Here is a 23266-nt window from a genome sequence, read left to right as displayed (position 1 = left end):
AATCGTAATTTTGAGTTAGAGGAAAAACAAATTTATTTTTAACTGGAGGCAAAAACGTAATTTTAAACGGAGGGCGAAACCATAATGTTAAACTGGGAACAAAATTAAAAAAAAGTTTTTGAACCGAGCGCAAAAGCGTATTTTGAGCTAGGGCCAAATTATAATTTTATTTTGAGCTGGGGGCAAAAACGTAATTTTAAACGAAAGACGAAAGCGTAATTTTAAACTGGGAATAAAATTAAATAAAAAATGAGTTGGTCCAATAGGGAAGTCACAGGCAGCTAATAATTTTGAGCTATATGGAAAACATAATTTTATTTTGAACTGGAGGCAAAAACATAATTTTGAGCTGATGGTAGAATCGTAATTTTGAGTTAGAGGGAAAAACAACATTTTATTTTGAACTGGGGGCAAAAACGTAATTTTAAACGGAGGGCGAAACCGTAATTTTAAACTGGGAACAAAATAAACAAATGAGTTTTTGAATCGAGGGCAAAAGCGTAATTTTGAGCTAAGGGCAAAACTGGGGGCGAAAACGTAATTTTATCTAGGGGCAAAATTATAATTTTATTTTTTAACTGGGGGCAAAACCGTAATTTTAAACGAAGGACGAAAACGTAATTTTAAACTGAGAATAAAATTAAATTAAAAATTGATTTGGTCCAATAGGGGAGTGCCAGGCAAGCTGCTTGGCATTATTCCCCTAACTTGTAATTGTATATGTAGGATAATTGGTTTGTGAAAAATTGATACCGCTAAATACAATACAGTACGATATTTAAGGCAAAGGTTGGTAAAATATTGTACCGGTATTGAAAGCACTGATCCCGAAATTCTCAAAACATGGTACCAATACCAAAAGTGTTTGGTATCGGTTCGGTTTTACAGGGTACCATTTGTTCGTCCTTATTTTAAAAGTATTTTTATATATTATATTACTAGTCTAAGTCCCCGTGTAATACACGGGTGGCTAAACAACAAAAAATTTATACTTTAATACGTATAAATACTTTATTACAGGTTTGTTCGAATATTAATGGTGCCCAATTATACTTTTAGTGCCCAATCATACTTTTAGTTATTGCCCAATCGATTGTTCGAATATAAATACGATTTCTAAAAACAGGTTTGTTCGAATATTAATGATTGCCTTTTGTTCGAACAAACGTCTCTCTTAATTGTTCGAATATAAATACGATTTCTAAAAACCGAGCCGATCAAACCCATGCTCACGCTTTAAAACTTAAACTAACTCAGGAAAGAAAGCAATCCTCTCAAGTAAAAAAAATGTCTTCTCAAAACCGAAAATCCACCATGTGTTCCATATCCAATTTGTGATAGCAGTTGAATACTAAAAGAAATGAATAAAATCATCAAAGTAACAACAAATGTTTTTGTTTACAAAGCATCACACAATTCTAAGCATACAATTGCTATTTTCAAAAAGAGGTAATCCAACAGAAGTAGTCTTTCTCCGATGGTCATTGTTGCATTCATCTTCACAAATGGCCATAAAAAACATGCTTTTATTCCTATTGACATGGCTTCTTTTTACCATTATTTTTTATTTTCGATTAACAATCCACACTTCTTTTTACCATTAAGTACATTTTTTATTTTAGATTCACCATCCACACTTCTTTTTACGATTAAGTATAACGGTACTTAATTATTTATGAAAAGCATCCTCAATGCCCTCGTTAAACGCGGATTCAACAAAAAACCAATTATTTATGTTCAAATTTAATATTATGTAAAAACACATACATTGGAAGACAAAAAAACAAAGTTATTCCATATACGATTATACTTTGAATCATAATATCACCGTACCATGATTACAAAGAAAACACACCACCAAATAAGGTGTTTTGTCTCCAATTTTGAGTGGCAAACTCATGTACCATATAAGTATATACCTTGTAATTTACCCTTTCTTAATCAATTTTCAAGATAAAATTACAAATTAACCAATTATTTTCATTAGAGATTACTGATGATGTTGATGTTGGATGTTTTAGACATAAATTTGAAGTCCAAACAATTCTATCATGTGAGTAAGCCAAACTCTTTCATTAACTTATAAATTCTCCTATATCTGGTGTTGGTTCAATTCACAACATACCATTTAACAAAAGCTCAAACTATTGAAAGATTGTTTCGCAAAAAAATTAAGGATATATTTGAACATATATTTCCTAGTCTTGACCTAAATCGTCCTATACAGAGGTGGCTATTCCGACCCATTTGTACACAAATGCATCGATTCGGGTCAAGCCAAGATCTAACTATAAAATAGCGGGTCGAGCGGGTCAAAAGTCATCCAGAAAGTATTCAAATGCACAAAACCTCCTAAATGGCGTTACTTTAACATAGTTTTAGTACTCGTATTTAGAGAGTCGTATAACTAATTTATTTGCATACATGAATAATAGGGTTTATTAATTTTGTGTATATATAGAGTCTAAGTTACATTTAAGTACTGTGGAGTACAGCTAGTCCAATAAAATGAGCATAAATATTTATTAAAGATATAAAAATGAACAGAAAGTATTAGCATGCCGGCCCAACCCAACCCTTTTTCAACCATAATATAAATTACTTATCTTGACCTAAACACACTCAATTTGCCTCCCTTAGTTTTATAGTCCATTTACCTATAATGTTAATTAGAGGTTCTAAAGCTCTGGCAGAAGAGTTAGGACAAACCTGTCAAAGCAAATGTACCACATAGCACCGCACATAACCGAGTTATGAAGTGGAGAAAACTCTGTGGCTCTTCTTTGATGGTAACAGTAATAGGTGAAAGATAATATAAAAAGTAAACCGCTGAATCATGTAAAAAAATTAGGTAAACCCTCACATAAAAACAGAATATTAATCCTGGTATTAACTATTAATAAAATAATAATAAACAATAATTTATTTCAGTAACAAACCTGGCCATGTCCTGTCATATTCATTCATCGGGGAGAAGTACTCGGTAACAGAGAATTGATTTGTGGGTAAGACTTCTTTCGATATGTATTTATACTCGGTTGGAACAATCTAGGATAACTAAACTCGGTCTCTAAACTCATTAATAAAATCATCAATATCAAGTCTAAGGGATCGGGATTGATGTCCATTGTGTCTAAAAGATACTGATATTTCCCTCCACATATATAAAATGCCAACTGGTGGTCATGAAATCCAGTATTAACATTACGTCACAAACCACTTGGTAAAAAAACTTATTGGTGCCTTATTAAATGCCTCCACATATATAAAATGCCATCATGGTCATGAAATCAAGTATTGACATTACGTCACAAACCACTTGGTAATAAAAAAATATTGGTGCCTTATTAAATGCTTCTATGAACCGTAGGAGGTACCAATTTCACTTCTGAGTTAAGTATAAGTAAACTAAGATAAGCATTGATAAACAAAAATACTTTCAATTTTACACCACAAACTTACATAACTATACTAATATAACTTTCTTCACTTAGGCTCTCCACCCCTAGCCCTGGCCAGCCTAGATAACCTTTTTATTATGTGCCTTCAATTTTAGAGTTCCATGGATGCTAGAAAGATCATTGAGAGCATAAGTTTTTATCAAAATTCCTAATCCATATGTTTAATCTCTTCACTTTTCATATAACTATTTGATTCGGTTATTAACTACATAAATTAAATGCCGGTACTAAAATTATTCAACTTAGAACACAAAATTATGAATGACATCATGTAAGAAAATCATATAGGTTGTTTTAATCCAAGTAAATACATGTGAGATGTTCATATACAATTCGCCTTGGTTTAAATAGCGAAAGGCACATAAAAGCGACGACCTCTAAAACCAAGGCGCGAAGGGCAAAGCGCAAAAGTGGCGGACTTTTCGTACCCGAGGCGCAAAGTGCTTATATAACTTTTCATACATATCCTATAGGTTTTTAGCAACTCTTATCCAAAATATAGCTATAAATAAGGTTTATATATGATTTTACCTATAAGCACAAGCCAAAAAACCTATTGTACAACGGTTTGATGCTTGAAAACAACATAAAACACAAACTTATTAGAGCAAATTATCCTTTCTGAATTATCAGTTATCATGTGATCACTTTCAAATGCACACACAAAAACCCAATAGCAAATAGTAGGCCTTTACCTCAGTTTCTAGCTATCTTAAACATAATTTACCTAGCATAAAGAAGATAGACATGCCAAAATCAACAGCAGGTGAGATTTTTCTTTTGTTTATAATTGGATAGATTATTAAATCTCAAATGTGGAATTTGTAACAAATACCGATCAACAAATTTTGACCTGTCATTAATTGCTACAGTAGAAAACAAAGCGTAAGTTGCTAAAATCGACAATAAAATGCAAGTCGATTTCTATTATGTGCATAATTAAAAAAAAGTTGCTAAAATCAGGAATAGTGTATAGCGTATTAGCGTGTTTCTATTTTTTGCAGTTTGCCACATAGAAAATTGATTAGCATAAATACTATCACGATAGAAGTTAGTACTATCCCACAAAACCTGGCCATGCCTCCCCTTAGATCGCTCAAGTCCATCAAGATCCTCATTTGATACAAATGCTAGTCAACCCCTTTCTAAAATGATATTTATTTATTAAATATAAATTATGATTGGAGTAAAATAGATGAAACACACCTGGCGTTTTTAATTGTGTTGTGATGTTTATGCCAACGTAGAAGCCAGCATAATATCTATTGCTTCAGGTCCCATATATATGTAATCACATCAAAGATGTTGACTTTTGGTCGTATTATGTCCTAACCAAACTTTAACTTTCTCCATCTGTGCCAAGCAAAAAAGAATAAAAGAAAATAGTTTTATTAGCAGCAGGGTTAATGTTTTCAAGTGTAAAGAAATCCCTACCAAGTATATCCACTCATTTAACATTAGTTACAAATACAGAGCCCCTTTTAATTACCTATCTTCATCTTTAAACAAAATGATTTAGGATATTCCGTGCAGAGAAAATATACTTCGCATGACTTTCATCCATTTTCCCACTTATTCAGTTTGACCCATGTGTTTTAAGCTAAATCTTCTTAATTGACCTGCTTGAGATTAAAAAAAAAACAATTTAACCCATTCATAAGTATTTGGATTAAAATTCCACCTCTACATTGGATTGAATAAGTAGATTCATGGAAGGGAAAGGTCATTTTAGAGTGACATAGCCTTATTATTGCTTACGAAAACTACCTATACGTATTGTTTCATATCAACCTTTTAAAATAAACAACTGTAAACCACGTAATCTATCCAAAATTCTCACCATGCTTTTCAAAATGTTGGGCATATGAAAAATTACTTAATGGGACATTTACACAAACAGTTAGCCGGCATGAATTACAAATTTCAGCAGATGGATTTTTATTAAAGAAAGATGTTCTACTGAATCTGAATAGAAAATACAAAGTGAACAACCTAATTAAGGTTTTGTTCTGAACCACAAATAAAAACCCAACAATTATAAATCAAATGTTTGAGGAATCAGATGTACCAGGAGGCTTTGAGGAAAGCTAGAAAACTCTCTTTATCTCTTAGAACATCCACCAGTGGCCCCTGTACATGTCTTCCATAGCTCTTTAATCTTTATACAACAAATCTTCGCAAAAATGAAAAAAAAAATACAGACAATTGATTTATAAAAACCAGAATAAATAATTAAACACGAATTAATGTTTCATTTCAGCATGAATTAGCGCAAAAATTTTGAAATTTCACCTATGGAGGAGAGAATAGTTGGTCCTCGATGCTACATACTCCATGAAAAAAGTACACACCTAAGTTATTCCACACCCATAGACTCATTCAGCAAGTAAAATATTCATCCGAAATTCTCCTCTGCCACTACTTTTGCAAATAAGAATACATGTCGTATCGTCGGTCACATAAGCTCACATTTACAATAAACCTACAAATCAATTTTTAGAACACGAAAAGAAGCAGTAAATTAAATAGAAGCATACAGATTTATAGAAACCCCCCAATTAGGGTTTAAGAATTATTTAAAATTCCCAAATTATACTTAAAGATTTAAACAAACAACATCATATTGGGGATTTCAAATAACAAACAAACGTCAAACATTAGGTTCCCAGATCTGATGGAAAACCATAAACAATACAAACTGATTCAAGACATACAATTAATCTACATATACAATCTACAATAATATAATATCTACAATGGATTATTAAATGAAAATTACCTCTTCAAAAGTCGTTCCAGTAACCAAAAGCATCAACAGATCGTCGATATTTGAAAAATGAATCTCACAGATCCACACATGCAAATAAAGACGAAATCCATCACATGCAAACAATGATCATTCATTAAATAATTTCAAGCAAACAATCAACAACAATACAGATTCAATCAAATCTTCACTTACATGATGATGATTGTTGATGTTCGCTTATTGATTAAACATACTGATGATTTCAACCGCTAAACCTAAACAACCCGCATCCTATTAATCAAAATATGATGATTAAAAACCACCACATCTATAATCACCGTTAAGGCTTCCACGGTATCAACCTTCTTCATCATAACCACCACCATATGCACCGTCTCACCACCATGTAACTGAGCCTTCGACGAAACACATGTAATCAAGATTAGTGACGATAGTTTTGGTTGACAAAAGAGAGATGGAAGGACATTCTGAATAAACCCCCAAATCACTACTCAATTTGCAAAACCCTAGATGCCCTCTGTTTTGCAATTAATAGTGAAATTACCTACCACTTAGCCCTCGATTTGAAAAGACGATCATAAGATAAGAAATTAAATAGATTCAATAACTGAAGAACACAAAAAAATTGAAAGATCGCTAACCTGTTTGTTTTATGAATAAGAAAGACAGAGATTAGGATCGTAGATGATGAAGGAACATGATTAGCGTGAAAGAAAAAGAGGAGAAAAGTATTGCCGTTCAATTCTCAATTTCCTGGCATCTCAGCAATGTCAATTTGATTAGGTTTTGAGATTTAAAGAGAAATCAATTTGCCTGGAGAATGATTTTCAAATTGAAGAAGAGCGTAACTGATTGAGAGAATTGATTAGGTTTCCAAATTGAAGAAAAGCGTAGGTAAGAAGAAGGAAAATGCCGCCCAAAATTCCCAATTCTCTGGCCAAAGAGATATGCCACATAATGGTCAAATGGTCAACCCTTATTTTGCTTTAGTATAATAGATAGATATTCTTATCCAAGTCTTTGTCTTTATCTATATGACTTAACTTAAAAACTTTACATGTTCGACTTTTTATCTATGCTTTACTCATAAACACTTATTTTATTGTTTTTTCTTGGTTTTATACATGGGAGGCTTAGATGGTGTGCGGGACGGAGTTCCGCACAGGGCCCGTGATTTCGCATTATGGTTTTAAAATATCCGATATATATATGTTAATTTTTTTTAAATAGTAAACCCATACCAATTTCAAGTAAGGCTCATTTACAAATCATTTTGTATAGTTTAAACTTTAGAATTTAGCCCACTATGTTAATTGAGCATGATACTAATTGAAAACGAAGTCTTAGATAATATAAATATGATGAGTTGATCCACCAATTTGCTATGAAGAATGCAAGAAGGGTTGCACGAATCATTGGTTAGCTATTAGTTATTACGGTATGTAATGTAACTCATTTGAATACTATAATTTTCTCATTTTTCGTAATTGCATTGTTTATCGAATATTACGGTTTTGTCATTTTCGTAATTGCATTGTTTATCGTTAAGGCGTAAGGGCACATTTTTCGAGTTCGAACAGGGTACATGAATTCTCAGAGACGCCACTGGTTTTATACACTCACATTAATATATGGGAAAATTACTTTTGAGTCCCTGTGTTATAGTGGTTTTAACCATTTAAGTCCAAAATCAAAATGTATAACGCCCTGAGTCCCTAAACGTTTATTCTATAACCCTTTAAGTTCAATTTTTAACACCATCCACTAAGTCTGTTAACTAGAAGGGCAATTTATTCACTTATACACAAAGTACAACTCTTATATACATAAAAGTATAAGGAACATGTGTCTAACGCATAAAGATTTTAATATTATATATAAAATAAATTACATATACTATTATACACACCTGCACACACAAACACCTCACACACACTTGTCCATCCCTCCTCCTCCTCCTCCTCCTCCTCCTCTCTCTCTCTCTCATCTAGACCCTACCATCACCGTTAGGACCATTGCACCACCACCATCCCCACCGCACCTCCATCACTATTACCACCTTCTGTTGACCGCCAACCACCTGCAAACAACACCTCCATCATTATCACCACCACCTTCCACACCATCAACCACCACTTTTAAGATAACTATAACCAGTCAAGACCACCACCAAACTCACCTAACATGGTAGAAACATAAACAAAACATAAACAATCGAGACCACCACTAGAGATGTAGTCGAAGAGGTGACGATGATGATGTCGTTTTAGGTTTTCAGTGGTGGCGGTTATAGGGTTTCAGTGGTGGCAACTTTGATGGTGACGATGGTGATGTCGGTTTAGGGTTTCATTGGTGGCGGTTTTAGGGTAGGGCAATGGTGGTGGTTTATTGTGCTGATGGTGCTGTTGGAGGTTGAGCCATAGGTGGTGTATGGTGATGGTTTACTGTAGAGATGGTGGTGACGGAGGTAGGGCCGGAGGTGGTGTATGGCAGTGGTTTATTGTGGTGATGGTGCTGTCGGATGTGGGCCGGAGGTGGTTTATTATGGTGATGGTGGTGTATGGTTGCAGCCTGCAGGTGATGTGGTTGTGGTTGCTAGGAAGAAGTGTTGTACGGTAGTGTATGATGGTTCTTGGTGGTGTTTAGAGAGAGAGAGAGAGACTGGTGAGTGGGTTTGAGTGTTTGTAAAAGTGATATAAGGTTTGTTATTTATTTATATTTCTGTTTTTTTAATATAGGGGCATTTTAGTCTTTTTATTATAAACTAACAGAATATTCAAACAGAGTTAACAAATTGGACTCAAATGTTAGAAAAAAGCGCTTAGAGACTCAGAGCGTTAAACATTTTAATTTTGAACTCAGGTGGTTAAAACCACTATAATACAGGGACTAAAAAGTAGTTTTCTCTTAATATATAGATTGATAGATATCCAGCCTCTAAATATAAATATAAATAATAAATTTAGTTTTCAATAAAAAAATTATAAAGGCTTTAATGTGATGAGTTATTGTTTTCTTTATGGGTATGTTTGGTATGGAGTTTTTAAGAGCTTTTAGGAGCTTCAAGCTTTAAGCTTTTAAGAAAAAGCTCCTAATCAATAAAAAGTCTTGTTTGGTTGAAGGAGCTTCAAGCTTTTAGGTTAGGAGCTTGAAGCTTTTGGTTGAAAGCTACTACTAGTAGCGTTTAGAAGGAGCTACAAGCTTTTAGGGAAAAAATGACTAATTTAACCTCTAAAAATAATGAACTTTTTAATGCACAAGCTTTTTAAATTTTTTGTTATGTCCATTTTGGTCATTTTATACATTTTATTAAAAGCTACAGCTACTCTGCCAAACACCAAATATATCTAAAAAGTTACAGCTTCTAGATTCCAGCCACAACTACCATCTACCAGCTTCCAGCCAACAGCTAACAGCTTTCAGCCACCAGCTACTTTTGTCAAACATACCCTATATTTGTAATAAAGGAGGTAGAATTTAAAGTCTATGAATGGTATTATGAAAATTAAGTGTCTAGTTGTGCACTTATTAATTACTTAGTTTATGATATTTGAAAAATGTAAAATGAAAATAATGGTTGAACTCAAAAAAATATCTAATGTAATACTAATAAAGGATTACATCTAATGCCAAATGATATTCTCTTCTCTAACTTATTTTCAATTAATACCACATGTCATGTGGAGAGCGGGGATGGGCCGTATTCCTACTCGCGGCGCCTTGGCAAGAAGACAGGTTAAATTAGATAATGTTTTGTGTGCTCTATGTGAAACAGCCGATGAGGACCATAACCATGTTCTCATAGCATGTGGTTTTGCTTTTGGGGTTTGGGACGCGATTGGGAAGTGGTGCAAAGTAGACCCAATTTTCGCTTTTGATCTTTCGGATGTATTGTTGCTGCACAAACATTTTGACGGTAATAAGTGGGCTAAGAAGATCATTAGAGGCATTGTTATGATCTCGTCCTGGGCCATCTGGAAGGAACGAAATAAAAAGATCTTTGAGGGGCACATTCCTAGAGTAACCAAAGTTGTGGTTTGTATCAAAACTGTTTCTTTTCTTTGGCTGAAATGTCGATCTAGATTTAAATCTTTAAATTGGAAGGATTGGAGGGTAAACCTTTTGTCTATAATGTAATTGTTTTTGTTGGCGGTCCTTGTATTGAGGTCGCGCCTTTTGTTTTTTTAATGAAGTTCACAGTTCAAAAAAAAAAAAAATTAATACCACATGTCAATTTCATATTTAACTCATTAATAATATATAAGAATTAATATTTAATTCTAATTTATGATTAAAATATATACATAAATGATCTATAATTTGAAAAACTATGATGTTAGTATTTCTTAAAATAAAATAGTTTAAATTACAAAAAGTTGTCATCCATGTCTGAGATTATATAAAAGGTCGATATATAAGTTTTTTCTAACATATAGATAAAAGCTAAAAAAGAGCAACTAACCAAATGACTATCTCGCAAAAAAACAAAAATTTTAATAAACTATGTTTTAAAATCATAGATTGAGAGAACTTAACGTTTTGAAGTTTTATAGATGAGATAATATTAAGGTTTGAAGCTACACCGATTTATAATCAATAAATGTGTTTTCAATTTAATAGATGTAAGAAATATATTAATATAATTTTATATTCATTTGTGACATAGTCAATTAACCTTTAATAATGAAAAGATTTTATTCATCATATATATAAACCTTTAACTTATATCATAACTTTCCAATAACCATTCATTAATTAAACCTTCATAATAGTTATTAGTAAGAATAACAATCTAATTTATGTCATACCAATAAAATTGACTTTTTACCAATAAAGAGAAAAAGAACAACTTAAATAATGATTTTTGTAAACATAACTGAGGTCTTAGAGATTATTTTAAATAAAAGTTATATTTAAAAGATACATAATTATAAAAATTATTATTATGTTTATACACTATTATATGTAAGATAATAGGTAATTTCATTCATATTAATAACGAGTTGACGTTAACCCGCGCGTTGCAGCGGGATGTTGATTATTTTTATGCAAAATTCCTAGCTTTAGCATAACTATATGAGATGCGAAAATTTTTAATTTAAGGAAAACATTATTTTCATTTTGCTTTATCCTCATTTTATAACACTACGCTAGAGTGTTTTACTTTAAAATAGAGAAAGTGTTTTAAGGAATCGCCCAATTCTAATACCCAATCTAAGTTAGACATCTAGGCAGAACCAAATAAACCAATATTGTTTTACCTTACCATTGAAAATCAAAATCACACCAAACCAAACCGTTACTTAATGTTTGATTTGTTCAAGTTATCCCAAATTCAAGGCTGATTTGTTTATGTTTTTATAAATGCATACATACATTACAGTATTAATAAACTCATTTCTGGTTATGTACATATTTTAATTTCTATATATGTTATCTTTCTTATCAACCATTATACAAAAGATCTGTAACATATATACATAAACATTTTATCGGAAACACTACTAAGACCTTAAGTTATAAATAACAAATAACCGGAAAGTCGAAACACTATTATTTGAAAATACTATGCATATATTGTACATTAGAAACATGAAAAAAATACATATTATAATTTTCAATCGTCAAAGATTCATTGCAATTTGCAAGAGATTTTCATAAAATGTGAAAATGTGGCTTTGGCCTTTGGGCATAAAAGAAATTCATAGTTGATCTTGAAATATATCCATAACCATGGGTAGGCAAACTGTACCATCAAATACCACTACATAATTTGAACCGTCCAAATCAAAACTCTCATTTTCACTTTTCACTTTTCACTTTTCAATGTAACGAAAAAAATCTTCACTCTTCAGATTCTCAGGTTTCTTGATCTGCACATACAACCTCAACACATAACTCAAAAATGCTACCAAAGGCATCAGATAAGAAGTCAGCACCACACGACCACCACCACAACCGTCGATCCATCGCTACACAACAACACCATAGAACCGCCATTTCCACAACAACACCACCAAACCACTGTCAATCACCGCCACAACAGCACCACCATCAAATCACCACCACCGCCACACTATTTTTGTAACCATGAATCTCTTGTTTCAACTCTCATGACGTTTTTGAATCGGTTTATCAGACGACTGTTTTTTAATGGTTTTGTCAGTTATTGTCATTACGGTGTTGATTTCGGATGTACGAAGTGAAAGGGAAGGGCTCCCTTTTTATATTGTTCAACAATCATTCCATGAACCATCACGACCGTTCGTAAAATTCAACACCCATTCGTAACTTTTCCATAAGGGCGGTGTTTGCTTTTAACCGTCGCAACGTATCATAAATAGTTTTTTTATTAATTCAAAATGTTTGTTTCTGAAAGGTGCCTTTTTGGGACACGTTTGCAGGTTGTTAATCAAATGGGTGTCTTTAAATGAAATGAAACGACACAATGGTGTGTAAAGATATACCCTTAGAATGAAACGATGTGATGGTTTGTACTATTATTATTATAAAAGGTGTCATGTGAAGAGACACAACTACTAAATTAACTAATGGTACCCTAAGTTACTTTTTGTAGGGTTATATAATATATAAATTTGTATATTACATGTTTTTCACTATTCAACCTTTGTATTACACGGCTATTATGGTATTTTCAGTGTTGCTAATTAAGATGTGCCGGTTTTTATGATAAATTCAAGTTAGGGTGTGAACAATCATATCGTAATAAAAAATCGTTTATATAAAGTTTCGTTATTAATTAACATAGGTCATTAGTTATATAAAGTTTTTAAAGATTATATAATTATATCGTTTAAGTTATATAAAGTTTTTTAAAGATTATATAATTATAGGTAGAAGTTCCTGTAAAAAAGAGGTTTTTTGTGAGAAAGGTAAGAAAGAATCTACAACATTAGATCTTTGATCTAATGGTTGAGATCATAATGGCAACATTGTAAATAATGTTTACTAATAAACATATTAATTTTCTAGATTAAGGGTATACAGGTAAATTTAACATTTTTAAATTAAGAAACTAACATTAATGCACATGCAACTTTCCCCCGTCTTTTTTAAACGTCAATAACTTTTTATGCGTAACTTTTAAAAAAAAAATTACACCATAATAACGAGCGTTTTTTTATCTTTAATATAAATACCACATTGCTATACTTATATAGAGAAAAAAAATATGTTTCGATCAGATGTTTAGTCCATGATGTTTTGTCTATGTTCATACAATGGTGTTTTAATTGTATTGTGATTCAAAGCGTGGTGTTTTAAACACATACTAAAATGCAGGTGTAAAACACTATACGATGAACATGCGAAGAACATCTACTTGAATGTAGGTTTAAAACACCATGGTGTTTTAACATATGGAATCTAGAACATCTACTAGCACGCAGATGTAAAACACCATGCATGCAGGTTTAAACACCATGTAATAACCATATTGTGAACATTGTACTAAGAACACATTCTGGAAATGGAGGTAGTGTCTTTAATAGTGTTATATACTTATTGAATGTTGTTATATACTTATTGAATGATGTTATATAATTACTGAATGATGTTATATAATTATTGAATGGAGTTATATATGTGCTGAATGGTGATTTTGCAGTGTTATTCGTAGTGTTTTTATAGAGATCTTTAAAATGGTGTTATATACTTATTGAATGGTGTTATATAACTATTGAATAGTGTTATATACGTGCTGAATGGTGGTTGCAGTGTTATTCGTAGTGTTTTTGTAGAGATCTTTTAAAAAAATCATGTTCCTATAAATAAGGTGGCGGTTATGAAAGGTTTTGAATTAATTGAATCAATGATAAAATTACTTGTTTACCCCTTTGAATTAATTTAGATTGAGAACACATGTCATCTCCACAATATTTCTCACACTTCTCACACTTTTAACCTTTTTTACAATAACTTTACCCTATAATTATATCGTTTATATTGTATAAACTCGTGTAATACACGGGTCTATAAACTAGTCTATACTATATAATAAAAGAAAACATTTTATATATGATATTTGATAAACGGAAAATGAAAATAATGGTTGAACTTAAAAAGTAATATAACATCTACTATTAATAAGAAAATGTGACATATTGATTGATTAAGGTGATTGAAAATAATATTAAATAGGTATGTTTTAAATTGAGGTTAGATCATTATTATGACTTTATTAAGATTTGTATTCATAACTTTGTATTTAATTCGTATCTTGTTATAGTTTTGATTTTAAATCATTGATATTATCTAATGATTATAATTATTCTTTTAAGTTTTCGCAATATAAAAGTTTTTGAAGTTGAAATAGATTTTTGTTAATATGTTTGAAATATGTAAAAATTAAATATAAAGTCAACGATATCTTTTTATACATTCAAAGGTGATATATATCTATTATATATAATAAATGAAAATGATTTGGGCCACGTGTCACTTAATTAGGGCATCCTCAGTTCCCTTTTCCCGCCCAACAGTACCACACCTCCATCCCTTTTATACTCCCTCCGTCTCCTTTTTTTCCTTTTCAAAACCCTAGATCTGAATCTTCTCCTCCTTCTCCTTCTTCTCTACTCTTCTCCCTTCTGAATCAAAGATCAAACCATATCATCTCATCATGAATTATTCGAAGCGTCACCAGGTAAGCCCTATATCTTCATTTATTTCAGTATTGTAGCCCTAATTTTGGTTGCAATCCTAACTCGATTTTCTTGATTTTGTAGCTCTAATTCGACATTGAACTTGAAATTGAAGAATACATAACTCGAAATCAGCCTTTGTAATTTTCATGTCTGATTATACCATGAAGAGGAATATCTGGCTTTTCTAATTTTCATCCCGAGCTATAGTTGGGAAGATTCTTTCATCTTCTTCGTCGGCAATGTTCTTCCATTTGAGGTTTGATTTGTATGTTTATAGATCTGTGTTGATTTCTTCTTATTTTCATACAAAGTTTATAATTAAACCCTAATCGCTACTCCTAATCTCATCATATGGTTCCAGGGTTGTTGTCATCGATGGTCATCAAAGTTGAGATCCGCTTACCTGCGGCTAGATTTCCCCCATGAACTGGTATGTTTGAATATGTTCAGAAACTAAGGGTTTTTTTTTTCTTAACAGTAATGATATGAGTACAACATATGTTGATTATTGATTTGTGAATATGTTCACCGATTATTCTTTTTGAAATTAGGGTTTCATTTGCTTGAGATTTGAATCTTCCAATAGTTGAAGCCTTTGAAGCCGATCCTTTTAAATTTCCCGTTCCCGAGGTATGCTCTGTTTGTAACAGCAGTGGTTCAGCATATACAGTGGATTCAACATCAGGTGTTTGGTTAATTTGTGGTCTTGTTTCCTGTTCAGTTTTGATGTTCACTTATCTAATTTTCATTTTATTTTTAGGCTTCTATATGATTGTGAGTTTGATTGATTGGTCACTTGCTATTGTTGTTTGATGTTCTTCGTTATTTCATATAATATAATGATTTGTTATACAACTACCTGATTTCATATTTCATTATAATTTGTATGCTTTTAGGGTTTGATTTTATATTGGTCATCACATTAATGTTGAGTGCTCAAGAATATTGTATGGTTTAATTAGTTTTATTTTGGGTATTTGTGGATGATTTCATCCATTTCTTTAGATAGTTCATGATTGAAGATGCAGTTGAAGTTATCATTTGAGTGAAAGGAATGTTGATTTATCAGAAGATGCAGTAGAAGGTATCTTAAATAAGGTAATAATTGCATTACATCCCTGTTGAGAATAGAATTGATAAATTTAGGGAAAGTGAGGTTGAAAGATGATAACCCAACATTGGAGATCTCATTCTACAGCTTTGATAAATTGAGCGGTATTCTCGTATAATTCTTCCTAGATGCTTCCAATGAAGCGGTACTTTGGACATCTGTTGTTTTCAAACACCTATTATCTATTATCTATTATCTATTCTATCTATTATATATAATAAATGAAAGTTATTTGGGCCACGTGGACCAAATAACTTTCATTTGTTATATATAATAGATAGAATAGATAATAGATAATAGATGTTTGAAGAACAACAGATGTCCAAAGTGCTGATTCTTTGGAAGCATCCAAGAACCATTATTTGAGAATACCCTTGAATTTATCGAAGCTGTAGAATGAGATCCTCCACTGTTGGGTTATCATCTTTCAACCTCACTTTCCCTAAATTTATCAATTCTATTTTTCAACAGGGATGTAATGCAATTATTACTCTCAATTAAATAGACCGACCCTTGCTTCCTCTCAAAGGGTTATGGAGTGGTTATAACAGCTGATCATGCTAAGGACTGTTATAACTAACCACTGCTCCTTATAAAGATTGATGGACTTAAAGACTAATGAGGCCTATCCACTGTTGAAGACAAATCCCTGTTAAAGACAAGCACTTATGTATCTCATCTCTGATTATTTGTTTCTTTGTTCTTTGATTATTTGTTAGATGTACAGATTCTTTGGAATGCAGTTAAGAGCCGTATATAAATCTGACCAGTTATGGTTTCGGTAAGTATCGGTAAATTGTCTTTGGTTTGTTATTGTGTATTCAGATGCTTGCATTGGTGTACCATGTGATTACAAGTAGATTGATTTCGATATATTTGTAGTTTTTGTTTTTTCACAATCTGTTTTGTTGTTTTATTCACCCATGTTTCATTCATAGATCTCTATAATCCATATTTATGGTTTCAAATCTGATTCCTGAGTTATTTACAGTTGTAGCACACCAAGTATTTGTTATTTGTATTGAGTTGAACGTATCTTTTCAGTGAAATGAATGTTGTGTTAGTCATGTATTTGATTTTTGCCCTTTTCTTTACCATTGAAGTTGTGGAGACACGAATTAAGATAGTGGAGTGGAAGACAATCTCATATGCGTATAGGAATTTTAGTGCATGGTTGAGATCATTTGGACCCATGTACTGTAAGTCATTGAATGTTTTAATCTTACAATCAGTTTTACTTTGTTGAAGAGCAAACCACTGATGAAGACCTAAGTCCTGTTGAAGACAGGCACTGATGAACCAAAGGCCTGATCAACCAAAGGTGAACCACTGTCCAACAACAACAGTGGTTCAGCATCAACATTAGTTATTCTACCTTTGTTTATGTTAACAATGTTTATTTGTAACAGTGTTTTTCACATCAGTGTTTTATAATCTGTTAGGTTGTTAGATGTCATCACCTCAGTGTTTTATATGTAACAATTTTTATGACATCAGTGTTTATATGTAACAGTGTTTATGACAACAGTGTTTATATGTAACAGTATTTATCAAATTACTTCAGTGGTTTGATCTGTACTATAAATTGAACAGTTGTTTCATCTTTATATAAATAAATAAAAATCAAGTACACTTGGATGATTATTAAGCTCCTCATTTTGATTGTTTGGGTATGGTATTCTTGAAATTGGTCTTTTTTTGCAAACAAATGTTTATGGCCAAACTTATGTTTACGGGCAAACATCTGTTTAAAGTCAAACTTCTGTTTAAGTCCAGACAACTGATATATAAGGTGAAACATCTGTTTAAGCCCCAACATCTGTTTAAAAGCCTGTTACAACCACTGTGTTGGTTCAAACATTTGATTGTTAAAAGTTATCCACTGTTGAAATACAACCTCTGTTTCTTCAATCTTCTTGTTGACCACTGACCGACTAAACATCAGTGTTTCAAAAACTGTTGGGTATCCACTGATAGGAAAAAATAGCCACTGCTCACTTTTTTATTGTTGACATCCACTGATATTGACCATCAGTGGTTTTCCTAAAAAACAGCCACTGCTCACATTTTTATTATTGATGGTCTTAATTAGTGATAGATTGAAATTATCAAATAAAAACTAGAATTACAATGAAATGACCATTTTACCTAATCGTTACATTCCAATGAGATAGAGTTCCTCCAACATTGTTTTCATGATAAAATTTAAAGCTAAATTAAAAAATAAAAAAATTCCTGATGACTATTTGTTGCAAATCAAATCAGTAATTAATGCTAATTTCTTGAGCTTTGGACATTTAAAATATGCAAAATGTGAATTTCAAACTGACGGTTATTAAAATCCAAACTACTGTCGATTCCCAATAAATATCAGTTCCCAATAAACATCAGTTCCCAATAAATATCTGCCCTCAACATTTTATAATCAAACATCAGTTCCAAATATATTTCAAAATTCAAACCATATCTTGTTTCACCTTCAAATCTCGCTCGCTCATATATGTGAGCGTATCTCTCTCTCTCAAATGTATCTTTCTCGTGATTCAGCCGCTAATCCCTGATGAGAATTCTTTGTTCGAATGTTTGTTGATTATGTTTACATGTTATCGTTCCAGTATCATTGTTCCAACATCGTCGTTTCAATGAAGCTTTCCATCACACATCAACCTTTCAATATCGATGTTGCAGTATCATTGTTGCAACATCGTGAAACGTTGCATGTGCTACCTTCTTTGATGGGAGAGTTGCAACTTGAACGGACGATATGTATCTTCTATCGTGAAAAGTCAGATGTGCTACAACAGTTGAGAAGAGACTTTTGCATTTTAGGTTTGTTTCTTATTTTGAACTTCGAAATTTTGTCCCTTGGGTTTCTTGATATTTAATTTTACACTTTTCCCATAAAAGTTGGGGTTTGAAAAGGTTTGTGCATTAAAGGACTGCTGTTTTGAAATATACATTAATATGTTTATATTAAATATACATGTTTTCACAATTACAAATTTCAGTATATAAACTCATAGTCACTTCGCCTGTTTTTCATCAAGTTTTTCTACGAAGATATCATACTTTCAGGAAAGTCGAGTAATATAGTTTATTCAAATGGCGTCATTCACAAATGCAAATCAGATGATTTAAAGCAGCGTTTTGTCAGGTAAATCGAGGAACAGGTGTATGAAGATAGGGCTACTCTTCAAGAGCTGAAGAGATGTTTTGATGGATTGTAAGTTGGCATGTTCACTAGAGAGCAGGTTTCCAGAGATCTTATGCGGATGCCTTCAACTTCCGTTCGTGAGCTTTGTGTTGTTAGTAATATAAAGTGCGGTGATAGAGACGTGCAGTTCATGGCGATGCTGAAGGACATACATCGAGAGGTTCACCAATTGATGGAGTTGAAACTAAAGTTTCTTAATTCTTGCTGTTATTCTTAGATTTGAACTTTAATGTTGTGCAGTATGTGATGTAATTATCGGACTTTTAGTTTTAAGGTCATGAATGAATGAATAAATTTTAATTTTATGAATCTATGTTGTGTTTTATTTTTACTTATTATTTAGTGTTTGAGTAAGATTTAGATTATGTTGATGTTGAATTGTGTCTGAACATCTGTTTGGTAAGTCAACAGAGGTTTAATAGTGTCGAGGATTGGTTTGATGGTGAACAGATTATGTTGATGTTGAATTGTGTCTGAACATCTGTTTGGTAAGTCAACATAGGTTTAATAGTATCAAAGGTTTGTTTGATGGTCAGCAGGAGAGTGCAAAGATAAAACAAATGTTTAGAATTTGATCATTTAGAGCAGTTTTTTGAAGAATCTGTGCTCATATAAATTACAGAGAGTCAACCTCTGTTTCTTCATTCTTCATGTTGACCACTGACTGACCAAACATCTGTGTTTCAATCACTGTTGGCAATCCACTGATAGTTAAAAAATAGTCACGGCTCACATTTTTATTGTTGACATCCACTGATATTGACAATCATTGGTTTTCCTAAAAACATCCAATGCTCACATTTTTATTGTTGATGTGGTTAATTAATTATAAAATGAAATTATCAAATGAAAACTAGAATTACAATGAAATTACAATTTTACCTAATCGTTACATTCCAATGAGATAAGAGTTCCTCAAATATTGTTTTGGTGATAAAAATTAAAGTTAAAATAAAAAATAAAAAAAACTGTTGTTCAAAATCAGTGTTTTAACCCACTGATGGCTATCCACTGCTAGCTTAAAGTCAGTCACTGTTCTCATTTGTAACCGTTGCAAACCACTGATATTGTTCCATCAGTGGTTTCCTACCAACTGTCCTCCATTATCATCAGAGGTTGGCACGTGGACAATACATACCATCAGTGGTTTTCTACCAACTGTCCTCCATTATCTCAAAGCAGTTATCATCCATTTCTCTCAAAATCACTGGCAGATGTGCTAATAAAAGCATTAGACACATCTACCTTTGAAAGTTTGATCTCTAGGATTGGCATGCTAAACATGGAATAACAAGCAAAATCCTGTTTTTCTATGAATATAAACATTAAAATGTTTTCAGAAAATCAAAAATCCATCCTTAAAAATAGCTAAAAATGAAAAATTTTCATTAATCCTTAAAAGTCTGTCATAACCACTGTTTTTGGTTCAAACACCTGTTTCTACTAAATGTTGTCCAATGCTGAAAGTCAACCTCTGTTCTCTCATTTCCTTGTTAAGCACTGTTGATCAACCATTAGTGTTTTAATCCACTGATAGTTAAAAATCACCCACTGTTTTCATTGTTAACGTTGCAAACTACTGATATTGTTCCATCAGTGGTTTCCTAACAACTGTCATCCATTATTCATCAACGGTTGGCAAGTGGACAATACTTAGCGGTCAGATCTTTTGTAACCGCTGCCACGTCAGCATACACTTTTTCCACATATAAAACCCTGATCAAAACCCCAAACAGGGTTTTCACTGTCGAATCAAATTCTAAATTCTTTTCTAAAAGCAGTTACCATCAATTTCTCTCAAACCATTTCTCCATTTAATTTCTCAATCGCTCATCTTCTTCATTCACTCATAAAAATCCACGATTCATCATGGCTCTACGATACAAAGCTCCTCATAACTACTTGGGTTTACTCGAAAAACCAAGTCATACTACCACCTTCGATTCTGTCATAGACGCTCTCAAAGTACAAAACTTTGTTGACCTATGATGCTCCGATCTACCTGGAAACCCAAAGAGAGTTTTGGAAAAATGCGAAACTTGAAAGTAAGGATAAAACGGCCTTAGCCATTACTTCTACAATAAAGGGTATTTCAGTCACCATTACTCCACAAACCATCTCGGTTGTATTTGAACTCGTTGATCTTCAAGGTAAAACATCTTTTCCAAAAATTGAGTATCAAACTGATTTCATTGAAAGAGGGTATGCTGAACAAATGAAAAAAGAAACTTTACAAAATGGGAGTTTTCCACCCGCCCCAAGGTTTTTATTTCATACCCTTCTAATGTGTGTGTCAAACAAAACCACTGCTTTCAATGAAATCCCATTGAAGATCCAATACCTGGGTTATGCTACAATGAATGAAGAAAACTTTAACTATTCCCATGAGATTTTCAATGATCTTGTTAAAAATGTTAATAAAAATCATTTTTAGAGTGAATTGCAAGTTTTGTCCTTTATCTTTAGGCCATTTTGCAAGTTTTGTCCTTTATGTTTAAATTTGACGAGTTTTGTCCTTTATGTTTGAAAATCAAGCACATTTTACCCTTTGGGCCTTAAAAATCAAGCACGTTTTGTCCTTTATGTTTAAAAATCAAGCACGTTTTGTCCTTTATGTTTAAAAAATCAAGCACGTTTTGTCCTTAAAAATCAAGCATGTTTTGCCCCAAAGGGTAAAACGTGCTTGATTTTCAAACATAAAGGACAAAACTCGTCAAATTTAAACATAAAGGACAAAACTTGCAAAATGACCTAAAGATAAAGGACAAAACTTGCAATTCACTCTCATTTTTATTATTTCCAAGGTTTTTAAGTTACTATTTTAGAAAGAAATTTTCAAAAGATAATGCTCATGTCCTTATTCAAGGAGAGCCTTTTTGAATAAACAGCCTAACCTCTGAATCATTTACAAGGCTGTCAAAACCTTCCAAAACACAAGCAGAGGTACCTGAGCAGACTTTAGCAGCAACCACTGCTCCTCAGGCACCTGCTGTTGAGCCCACTGCTCAAGGTGATCACAGCAGCACAACCACTGCTGTGAAACCCACACCTAAAGCTACCAAAAAGCCCAAAAAGAAAAAGATCCAGAAGCCCCCCAAACCCACAAAAAAGGTAACTCTGGAAGATGAGATCCTAGAGCAACTACCTGTGACATCACAAAAGTCACCAGAAACCACTGCTGCTACTTCCTCACAGCATATGGAACAAAGATCTCCACCTTTGCCTAAAACTCCTCCTGCATCCTCACAAAAGGATCAGGTTGTAAGCACAGGGACACCACAATATGAAGCTCTGGATCCACTTGGTTCCATCTTCCACAGTCCAAATCTCATGGACATATCTCTTTCTACCCCACATCCTTCATCAATAACATTACCACAATCCATGTTACCTCTATTGGATGCAGTTGATTTAGCCCAGACAAAAATCAGCTCTTCTCAATCACCTATCACTGAGAATATGCCACAACAAGTGACTGAGTCTGGTGTCTCAATCTCTGTTAACCCACCAATAGTTGAGGAGGCTACACTGCAGGAATTACAAGTAATTCCTGTCAGTAGTTCAAGTGGAGCAGCAACTACAGGAGTTGGATCCACTGGTCTACACCTGGCCAGTTGTTTCATCAATCAGACTCCCTTGAAGGCAATTTCCACTCCAGCAACCCTGATATCCACTGGTGTGTTTGTTTCAACCACTGGTGATCTTAAAAAGATATCAATTACTAAGGAAAGAAGTCCCCAGTACCAAGAAAAAGGGGCATCAGTGGATGACTTTTGGGAAACTTTCCCTAAGTCAACTGCTGATACAACCACTGCTGGTGGGAAAGCAGATGATCCCATTAACTTGGGTGATGCTTTAAAATACAAAGAATTGACGGCAAAAGTGGATACAATTGAAACATCTGTTGCAGATATCAAAACTATGCTGCAACAGTTGTTACAAGCACAAAAAGCAACACCCACTGCTGCACCAACTCAAACATATGTTCCATCATCTGCTCCTACTCCAAATGAGGTTTGGGAATTATTTCAACCTCTGCTTCAC

This window comes from Helianthus annuus, chromosome 17, assembly GCF_002127325.2.
Source record: "Helianthus annuus cultivar XRQ/B chromosome 17, HanXRQr2.0-SUNRISE, whole genome shotgun sequence".
In the NCBI taxonomy this organism is placed as follows: domain Eukaryota; kingdom Viridiplantae; phylum Streptophyta; class Magnoliopsida; order Asterales; family Asteraceae; genus Helianthus; species Helianthus annuus.
Note: the sequence above shows the minus strand (reverse complement) of the source record.